The 11550-nt window shown below is 40.7% G+C and overlaps 1 long non-coding RNA gene across 1 annotated transcript; it reads left to right on the top strand.

Annotated features, from left to right (window-relative positions):
- Positions 1-360: 360 nt before the first annotated feature.
- LOC139577868 (uncharacterized) lies at positions 361-8198 on the top strand. The gene is made up of 3 exons (XR_011675449.1): positions 361-492; positions 7397-7708; positions 7923-8198. It is a non-coding gene; the product is annotated as an uncharacterized lncRNA (long non-coding RNA).
- Positions 8199-11550: the final 3352 nt, after the last annotated feature.

Genomic DNA, 11550 nt, shown 5'->3' with positions numbered 1-11550 from the left:
TATTGAGCTCAGACCTGATGGCAATAATCGATTATATGATTTCTCACACATGCGTCTTCTCCAAGGCCTCCATCTCCACAGGGTGCTGTGATGTTGAAGGTGATGATGTGATTACTGACAGGGTTGTCAGCTACACCACTGTAGATGGAGTTGTAATCTTCTCTCTCAACCTCCAGAGGGTGAGACAGGTTGGTGGTGATATTAGGTGTGTAATCATTAATCCAAACAGTTGCAGCTAGAACTAGAGTTTCTATTGGACAAATTCAGGTAGGTCCCTACCTGTTCCGTTTGCTTACATTTTAAGTAAGGTTTTGGCAACAGAATATGCGTAATGAATACACCCCAGACAGCTGTTGGTCTGGTTGAGTCTATTATCTCCTCTGTACTTGGACAAGGTCACATCTTGCACACAACTGAAGAGCTTGAGCTTTAGAGCAATGAACCATTTGTTTGGATGGACAAGGCTCATGCTGCTATATTTCGTAATTGATGGTATGTTTCTTTTGTTGTTACTGATTTGCTTCACTAACATAAAGTATTCAATGTTTTAATTGGTAACTTTTGATCTATCATATGTTTGTACGCTTGTTGTGTTTCTTGACAAGGGAGCCTGGACTAGGACTGTAGTGTGTGGAGCACAGACCGAATGGGACTATTTACATTTAAGCGATAGATACAGACAGAGGCTAGTTTCTAAAACAGAGCTCTTTCATGGGATGAAAGAGGTGTAGGCTATAAAGGTTTGCAATCTATACACCAACTACAGAGTACGCCAATATTTTATTGATTCATAAACTAATTTAGATGAGAGATTAATCATCTTTTGGAAACAACAGGCAGACAACCTTTTATAATTCACTGAGACTGTAGCTTGTCATTTGAAATGAACTCAGCTAACAGGCTCACTGTGTTAAGGCTCACAGTGCCTGCCCAATGATGTTTAAAAAGACTAATGACTATGGATGTGACAATAAAACATACACCTTTATGGTGTTGGAACTTGGCTATTCCCTCAACCATGTTGAATCATTACAGGACAATGGATATGGCTTCATGCACAAAATGAACAAATCTATATCTAAAAGAGTTTAGGTAAAACTAACACTCAAAGTGGTATTGAAGCTACATTCGAATGGTACATTTGATGAGTAGCTGTTTCATACCATGGGACAAAAAAGCTATGGTTTTTAGGGTGTGCATGTCTCACTTGAACATCTTAACTGAGAATGAAGACATTCAAGAGCAATAAGAGCTACGACGCAAATATCTGAACAAACTCTTCAGAATTATGTTCTGAGGGTGTCAACAAGTAGGCTGATTACCCATTTCAAGGATCCACAATCCAGATGTAATACTTAGGGAGTTAGGGCCCTGCATTTTGTTCTAGAAATGGAGACATTGTACTTTTACCAGTTTTTCAACCATTAACCACCAGTGTTGCTGCAGGAAGAACATTCTAGAACATTTTCTGTAATTGACACAAGCTGTCTCCAATCAATCAATTTCTGGTTGTGCATGTGTGTTTGTTGGGGGGTCGCCTGAGCCAGGGGAGGCATAGCTTTTCAAATCTTAGGGGGCTTTCACAACAAATTGGTTTGGAGTGTTTTATACGAACTCTAGCGCATTTCCCCTTATTTCGTATCGTTGAACTGGTGTATCCCAGAGTCAGGAGCGCATTAACTTAACAACAATCAAAACAATCAATCCATAATACATGAATTGCTCCACTCAAATAGTTGTTAACATACTCAAACTTTACTCAAATCAATCAGTCAGTTAACTTCTCACGAGTCAGCAACCCTGATCCGGTAGCACCCCCCAACTCACCCCACTGATTAGCACAGATAGCATAGCGTCACAAGTAACTTGTAGCATCTAAATATCATTAAATCACAAGTCCAAGACACCAGATGAAAGATACAGGTCTTGTGAATAAAGCCACCATTTCAGATTTTTAAAATGTTTTACAGGGAAGACAGAATATGATTCCGTTACGAAAAAATATAATTCCGTTACGAATCATGATTAAACCCCAATTCATTATTCAACCCAAATTTTGAATGACAATGCTTAGTGTTTCACATTAGTTAAGCTATCACTTAAAGACAAAACCCTCAACTTAACGCACACCGACTCTGGCACAATGTACATTTAACATACAGTATAATTATCCATAATTCTAGTATAACTTCCTAATCCTGATCATAATTACAAATCAGTTTCACAATGCATTCTTGGTCTAAATTACTATACATTTAGCAGTGTAAACCTCCACAATCAACCTGATACCCCAAATTACAATTTTGGACAGTCCTAAATCAATTACAACCATTCGATACATAAACAGTATTAAAATATAATATCGTAATTTCAACCATAAGCCCTATTCTAAAATGTATGATTTCCCCCGTCATCAATCTACACACAATGCCCTATAATGACGAAGCAAAAACTTTTTTTTAAACATTTTTGCAAATGAATTAAGTCATCTTGTTTTCCATGTAAAATAGTCTTTGGGCCTCAAAAACATTATCCACATTAAGGATGTTTAAATAAAATGTTTAGAACTGGAGAAATTGTTGTTTTCTCTCTTGAAAGTCAAATGGAGTGGAATCTTAAGGTTAACTATTAATAATTTGAAGTAAATTATATTCTAGTGTAAAATTCTTGTGAATAAGATCCTAAACCATTTTAGATGAAAATATGTTAGGTATGTGAGTTTGTGTGGGTGAGACATAAACACAGATAGATATTAGGCTTATACCGTATGCATACTTTATTATCATGTGCCTGGAGTATGTACACTGGAGGCTCCCTTAGTATGCAAATCGGTGATGATGAAGATCATGTTAATCTTGACCAATTTGCATATCTCATATCGCTTAGAAAATGTGAAAACAATGTTTCACAAAAGCACTGTACAGTTACACTCTCAGGCCTACACAGCCCATGCAGAACAGTCCTCCTTTTTCCTGTGTAAAACTTTCACTTCCAAAGACACCTATAAGACACCTATAGGCCGACATGGATCCTACAAACTGTAAAAATTATAAATAAAAATCAAATCAAATTGTATTAGTCACATGCGCCGAATACAACAGGTGAAGACCTTACAGTGAATTGCTTACTTATGAGCCCCTAAAAAACAATGCAGTTTAAAAAAATACAGATAAGAATAACAAATAAAAGTAACAAGTAATTAAAGAACAGTAGTAAAATAACAATAGCGAGACTATATACAGAGGGGTACCAGTAAAGAGTCTATGTGCGGGGGCATCGGTTATATGTACATTTACATTTACATTTAAGTCATTTAGCAGACGCTCTTATCCAGAGCGACTTGTACATGTAGGTAGAGTTATTAAAGTGACTATGCATAGATGATAACAACAGAGAGTAGCGGGGCGGGGGGTGCAATGCAAATGGTCTGGATAGCCCTTTGATTAGATGTTCAGCAGTCTTATGGCTTGGGGGTAGAAGCTGTTTAGATGCCTCTTTGACCTAGGCTTGGCGCTCCAGTACTGCTTGCCATGCGGTAGCAGAGAGAACAGTCTATGACTAGGGTCTTTGACTATTTTTAGGGCCTTCCTCTGACACCGCCTGGTATAGAGGTCCAGGAAGCTTGGCCCCAGTGATGTACTGGGACGTTCGCACTACCCTCTATAGTGCCTTGCGGTAGGAGGCCGAGCAGTGTCCATACCAGGCAGTGATGCAATCAGTCAGGATGCTCTCGATGGTGCAGCTGTAGAACCTTTTGAAGATCTGAGGACTCATACTAAATCTTTTCAGTCACCTGAGGGGGAATAGGTTTTGTCATGCCCTCTTCATGACTGTCTTGGTGTGCTTGGACCATGTTAGTTTGTTGGTGATGTGGAGACTAAGGAACTTGTAGCTCTCAACCACTGCAGCCCCGTTGATGAAAATGGGGGCATGCTCAGTCCTCTTTCTCCTGAAGTCCACAAACATCTCCTTTGTCTTGATCACGTTGAGGGAAAGGTTGTTGTCCTGGCACCACGCAGCCAGGTCTCTGACCTCCTCCCTATAGACTGTCTGGTCGTTGTCGGTGATCAGACCTACCACTGTTGTGTCATCTGCAAACTTAATGATGGTGTTGGAGTCGTGCCTGGCCGTGACATCATGAGTGAACAGGGAGTACAGAAGGGGACTGAGCATGCACCCTTGAGGGGCCCCTGTGTTGAGGATCAGTGTGGCGGATGTGTTGTTACCTACCCTTACCACCTGGGGGCAGCCTGTCAAGAAGTCCATGATCCAGTTGCAGAGGGAGCTGTTTGCCAGTTGGTCAGCGCAGTACACGTTCTGGTAATCTGTCTGGCCCTCCGGGCTTGTGGATGTTTACCTGTTTAAAGGTCTTACTCACATCGGCTGCGGCGGGCATGATCACACAGTCTTCCAGAACAGCTGGTGCTCTCACGCATGTTTTAGTGTTATTTGCCTCGAAACGGGCATAGAAGGAGTTTAGCTCGTCTGGTTAGCTCGCGTCACTGGGCAGCTCTCGGCTGTGCTTCCCTTTGTAGTCTTTAATGGTTTGCAAGCCCTGCCAGACGAGCGTCAGAGCCGGTGTAGTATGATTCGATCTTAGTCCTGTATTGATGCTTTGACCATTTGATGGTTTGTCGGAGGGCATAGCAGGATTTCTTATAAGTTTACAAATTACTATACGCTCCTTGAATGCGGCAGCTCTAGCCTTTAGCTCAGTGCGGATGTTGTCTGTAATCCATGGCTTCTGGTTGGGGTACGTACGGTCACTGTGGGGACAACGTCATCGATGCACTTATTGATGAAACCAATGACTGATGTGGTGTACTCCTCAATGCCATCGGAGGAATCCCCGAACATATTCCAGTCTGTGCTAGCAAAACAGTCCTGTAGCTTAGCATCTGCTTCATCTGACCACTTTTTTATTGATCTAGTCACTGGTGCTTCCTGCTTTAATTTTAGCTTGTAAGCAGGAATCGGGAGGATAGAATTATGGTCAGATTTGCCTAATAGAGGGCGAGGGAGAGCTTTGTATGCGTCTCTGTGTGTGGAGTAGAGGTGGTCCAGAGTTTTTTTACTATAAATATTTAATTTTCATAAAATCACAAGTGCAATACATCAAAATAAAGCTTAACTTGTTGTTAATCCAGCCGCTGTGACAGATTTCAAAAAGGCTTTACGACGAAAGCAAACCATGCGATTATCTGAGGACAGCGCTCAGCACACAAAACATCACAAACAGTTAGCAGCCAAGTAGATGTAACGGCTGTCTAATTCCTCCTCCTCGGATGAGGAGAGGCGAGAAGGGTCGGACCAATACGCAACGTAGTTTGAATCCATAATGACATTTATTCAACCAGACGAACACGTAACACACTTGAGAATTTACAAAATAACAAAACGAACTAAACAGACCTGAACATGAGAACTTACATAAACACGAAGAACGCACGAACAGGAACAGACTACATACATGAACGAAACCGAAACAGTCCCGTGTGGTGCGACATACACAGACACAGGAAACAATCACCCACAAACAAACAGTATGAACAGCCTACCTTAATATGGTTCTCAATCAGAGGAAACGTCAACCACCTGCCTCTAATTGAGAACCATATCAGGCAACACATTTAACCCAACATAGAAACACATAACATAGAATGCGCACCACAACTCACGTCCTGACCAACTAAACAGAGTTAAACAAAGGAAAATAAGGTCAGGAACGTGACAGTAGATTAGTCACGAAACTCAGAAATAACAATAAAATTAATCACTTACCTTTGATGATCTTCATATGGTTGCACTCACAAGACTCCCAGTTACACAATAAATGTTTGTTTTGTTCGATAAAGTCCCTCTTTATATCTAAAAACCTCAGTTTTGTTGGCACGTTTTGTTCAGTAATCCAATGGCTCAAATGCCGTCAAGAGAGGCAGACGAAAATTCCAAATAGTATCCGTAAAGTTCGTAGAAACATGTCAAACGATGTTTATAATCAATCCTCAGGTTGTTTTTAGCCTAAATAATCTATAATATTTCAACCGGACAATAGCGTCTTTAATATAAAAGATAAACAACGAAAGGTGCGCTCTCGCGATTGCGCACCAAACAGGTTGGGGAATTTCCACTGGCCTCTCATTGAAACTGCTCATTCTCCCTCTGTTTCAGGCCTTTATTCTGAAAAATATGTTCAAAGACTGTTCACAGCTAGTGGAAGCCATAGGGAACCATCCCATCCCTTTAAATGGTGGATAGGATTTCAATGGAAAAACACCCATTTCAAAATAATAGCACTTCCTGGATGGATTTTCCTCAGGCTTTTGCCTGCCATTTCAGTTATGTTATACTCACTGACATTATTTTAACAGTTTTGGAAACTGTATAGTGTTTTATATCCAAATATACCAAATGTATGCATATCCTAGCTTCTGGGCCTGAGTAGCAGGCAGTTTACTTTGGGCACGCTTTTCAATTCCGAATGCAAAAAAGTTAAACAAAATCTCTTACTCTGAACAATTGTATTTCTATAAAATAATATTTTTTTTAATTATTGGAGTATACAATATAGTTCAGTATATAGTATTTTTTGCTCATCCCTATCATGTGATCCAATAATTTCCGACCACACTGTACATACAATTTATACACTTCACTATAGAAGGACATATACATTATGTACATTGAGCTAATAACCTGGGCAACCTAATTGCTTATTGAGCCCACATGCCACATACAGTAAGCCTATGTCTCTTCAGAGGATGTGACAATGAAACCAGTGCTTAATTTGAAAATAGGATCAGGCACCTCTCAGTTTCGGACTGTTTCATTCCGAAACCTATTTTCCAGGATCCGGTACCTCTTGTGGCACGAACAGTGGCTACCTGTCATTCAGGGCAGGTCAGGCACAGTTTATAGCCTCACCTGTTTAGCAAGTGGAAATGTGTTAAATATCCCTCTATCATGTGCTTTTCAGTGATCCTTGATTTTTTTATTTTAGAAAGAAAAGAAAACAGTCAATTGGTGGAAGATTTTCCCTTGCTCAGAGAATGTATTTCCATGTGAACTCAATTTCAGACAAAATATTCAACTACCAGTCCTAAAACTTTGTTTCCTGACCTTCACCATCACATCAGACCTGTTATTAGCTAAGAGGAACTGTGATACTCAAGTCAATAGTGTGGTTCCAGGCTACTACATTGTAGACGTGCTGCACAAATCAACTAATTATTGAATGTCATTGTTATCTTCTTGCATCAGATTGCAATATCATATGGATGCAGTTACTGACATGTTAAACACTTATCCAGGTATTGTCAGATTTATTGTGCGACTGTTTTGCAGACCTCCTGGAATACTGTTATTGTGTTGACATTGAGTCTCTCTCTGTCCACAGTACTCTGTGCTTCCCAGCAAACAGTCAAGTCTGAGACTCAGCAGGTGAAAGGCATCATGGGAAAGTCTTTATCTTTTCCAGAGAGAGTGTTTAAAACTGGATATTTAAGGTATGGAGAAGACACTAATGCAATTGTGCTCAATGGACAAAGACAAATAATTCCAGAAGACAGATTTAAAAATCGCCTTCACTGGGACAATGTGACAGGATTATTCAGTCTGTCAGACCTACAGATAGAAGATGCTGGGGTTTATTCTGTGCAGAATAAAGATGGAAAGAAGAGGACACCTAAATTTAACCTCACTCTTTACTGTAAGTGAGTGAGTGAGTGAGTGAGTGAGTGAGTGAGTGAGTGAGTGAGTGAGTGAGTGAGTGAGTGAGTGAGTGAGTGAGTGACTGAGTGAGTGAGTGAGTGAGTGAGTGAGTGAGTGAGTGAGTGAGTGAGTGAGTGAGTGAGTGAGTGAGTGAGTGAGTGAATATAAATATAAGTTCCATTCCTCCAATGTATTTACTATTTGTCTTCCAGATTTTGTTTCCAAACCTCAGGTGACGGAGTGTGACAGCAGCTCCTGTAGTGTGGTGTGTTCTGTGGACAACGAAAAAGAGGTGACCTTGACCTTGTACAGAGGAGAGGAAATACTAAACCAGACCAGCAGTCCTGACCTCACCACTGATCTATCTCTCCGTTTGGAGGTAGAGGGAAAGAACTACAACTCCACCTACAGCTGTGTGGCTGGCAACCCTGTCAGCAAGGAGACAGTTCATGTTCCAAAATGTTGCAGTGAAGATGGTCGTCCCAAGGAGACAGGTAAGAGCATCAATTCTGAATTAAAGCCATCCAGAAAAAGCAACTACCAAAACAATTAAGTGAAACTATTAGTTTAGCCCATTTAAAACATACTGCCAAAGCCTTGCGATATTTTACACTAATCATTTCCTTGTGTTTTATTTATTTCAGACAGTGATGAGATGACTCGGGGTATGCTTATTATTGCTGTAATCTGCGTTTTGGTTGCCTCAGGGCTGGTTGGACTTGCAATCTATCGAAAGAAGAGGGGAAATGAACACTCACAAGGCAGGTATTCATCTTTTAGAGGTCTGAGGTCAGTCAAAACATGTCATAATCAGCCTTTTTTATTATCAAGAATAGTCTTTTGGAAAAGGTAGGAACTGTTTACTTGAACACAAGATGTAGGTCAAATAAAGTGGCACACTTCCTCTGCTTGGTCAAACAGTATTATTATCATCTCAGACCTTCCTGATACACCTCTCTAAATGTATAAAAAGCAGAAGACACTCACACAAACACACTCTGACAATCATTACTTTAAGATTGGCTTCTATGGTGCCAAAAATACCGCCAGCAGAGAGACAGGTACCCATCGTAACAGTAGTCCTGAGGGTTTACAGAACCTGTCCAGGAGATCTGTATGTCTGTATGTCTCTGTCAGTTAGTCGCCCTTATATCTCATTGACTTTATTTGTCTTCATAGATTCATCCGAAAGAGTGCAAGTTGACCTTGAGTATGCAACGATTACTTACATAGAACAAACAGATAACCAGGTTAGTAATAATGCTACAGGCTGATAGACAATAAACCAGCTTTTGCAGCCCTCATGGCTACAAGCTGTAAGCTTTAGCGCTATGCAAGCATCTTCTACCTGTAGGCCTGAAAGACTGAATAATCCTGTCATATTGTCCAAGGCAAGTCTTGAGTTGCACAGACCACCTGAGTTTGATACCCGGCCTGATGTCACTGCAACCAGTTTTGCCCATATGATACCGTTGGGTTGCACAATGAGAAGCCACACAGCACATATGGTATACAGTAATGCCTTTGATCTTCCCATTGTCTTTTAGAGTGTGTGCAAAAAGTCGGTGGACTTTTCAAGTTAGGCTTTGTGTTTCCTCCCACTAGTTTTGGGAAAGATCCTACATGTGTTGTGATGACAGTTGAGTTACCAGCTGCAGAACAATGAGTGTAGACAAGAGAGCGTCAGATGTGTCTTGTTTCCTTCCTCTGCTACGAAGTATCGAATAATGAAACATATTATTCTTTTTTTTGTTGGTGCTTTCCTACCCTGCCCCTCTTTCCCTGTCCCTTTTTCCCTGTACATCTCATTCCTTCCCTCCCTCCCTACCTCCCTTTCCATGTTTAGGAGGAGCGAAGAGGTGTACCAGAACTGGAGTCGCGTAGAGACAACCCTGAAATGGCATCAGTTTATTATACACTCCAGTTACATCGCATGGCTGCCAGCGAGGATGTTAACACAGCATGAAGGAGTAAAACAGGAAGGTTCTGAGAGGGAGACGCGATAATTCCCATCCAAGAGAAGGCGTTACATCCTAAAGAGGACGTTAAGACAAAATTATAGTCAATATTCATTTTAGAAAACTTAATGGAGGCACAGTTGTTCCTGGAGAAGATTTCCATTTAACCATTGCGCTGTTGTTATCATTCAGACTTCCTTTGTTGGTCATTCTCACAGTCGTTTGTTGAATTGGGGGCTCGATGAGATTCACTGATGCAGACAAATTCAATAACTATGCCTAGTGTTATTAGTAGGATGGTCCCTCTTTTCAAGTGCCCATTGTCCCAATTTATAGGTTAAAACAAATGGAACCTCTTTTAAATACAATTCACTAGTGTGTTTTCTATGCTATCGCTGTGCCAAAGCTTATTTTCAGTTCTGTCTGTTCTGTTTAACATGTAAGTGCCTCCCCTGTATGTTTTTATAGCTGGTCATTATTTAGCTTGCCAGTGGATAGCAGCTGTGTACATAAAAAGCAGATGTTTGGTGAGAAAGCCACCTACTCCTCAGCACAATGGCTATTAGGCTACGTTGGAAACCACCATATAAATTCTGTTGAAACATTTCTGAGTGGTAGATCTTGATTTGCCTTTTGACTCAGAAAGTGATATTTGGTGACATTTTACTCTTACTGCTTTTGGCAAAATGCAGACATAATTAAGTGTAGTTCAGATCTTGCTTTGGCAACAACTGTGTTCACGCAGTTTGAATGTATGAAAGTATCAGTTTATTATGATGGACCATTTATTGCTTGTCCTTATCTACACAGTATCATATCTTAAGAATACAATCACTCGGGCCTCACGAGTGGCGCAGTAGTCTAAGGCACTGCATCGCGGTGAGATCCTCCACTAGAGATCCTGGTTTGAGTCCAGGCTCTGTCACAGCCGGCCGCGACCAGGATACCCATGGTGCACAGTTGTCTGGGGAGGGGGAGGGTTTAGCCGGCAGGGATGTTCTCGTCCCATCGCGCTCTAGCGACTCCTGTGGCGGGCCAGGTGCAATGTACGCTGACGCGGTCGCCATGCGTACAGTGTTTCCTCTTACAATTTGGTGCGGCTGGCTTCCGGGTTAAGCGGGCATTGTGTCAATGTGACTTGGCTGGGTTGTGTTTCAGATGACACACGTCCCTTGACCTTCGTCTCTCCCGAGTCCGTACGGGAGTTGCAGTGATGGGACAAAACTGTAACTACCAATTGGATACCGCGAAATTAGGGGGTACATTTTTTGACAAATAAAATAGATTACAAATCACGCCCTCCTGCACAAACCTGCAGACATTCCTTCTATTAGAGCATTTTGTGTTCCACCTACATTAGCCCACATACAGTATATAACTGAAAAAATACCAAATCTACTGATACCATCGTGAGTTTTTGCACTGGAGGCCATTTCATTTTTAGAGATTTCTATTTCAGAGTAGTTATTGAGACTGAATATTAAGATAATATAATTCACATTTCACTGTTATAAAATAAGCTTATGACTTATTCAAACTGATAAAGATTTGTGTACTGAGCTCCTTCTTTTTTTTACCTGAGCTTCAATATATTAAGTCAGACTTACCTATACCTTTCATTTAAAGTTATACAATCTTTGATATTTCCTATTGTTATATAGTCATCAATCCCCCATACATGCTTGAAAAATATACTTACCTTATCACAACCCACAATATGATTTAAGTTTACTCCATTGTTTATATTTTTGTTGTCATTTTTGTTTTTGTAAACAAAGATTGTACTGCTACAACATACCTGTGAAAAATGTCAGTCGTTGCAGCCACAGCAATTTTCAAGAGTTTGAGATTGGCAACGTTTCTCCAGAGACACACAACCTCT

Source organism: Salvelinus alpinus, chromosome 6 (genome assembly GCF_045679555.1).
Source record: "Salvelinus alpinus chromosome 6, SLU_Salpinus.1, whole genome shotgun sequence".
In the NCBI taxonomy this organism is placed as follows: domain Eukaryota; kingdom Metazoa; phylum Chordata; class Actinopteri; order Salmoniformes; family Salmonidae; genus Salvelinus; species Salvelinus alpinus.
This window is presented reverse-complemented; position numbering and strand designations above follow the sequence as displayed.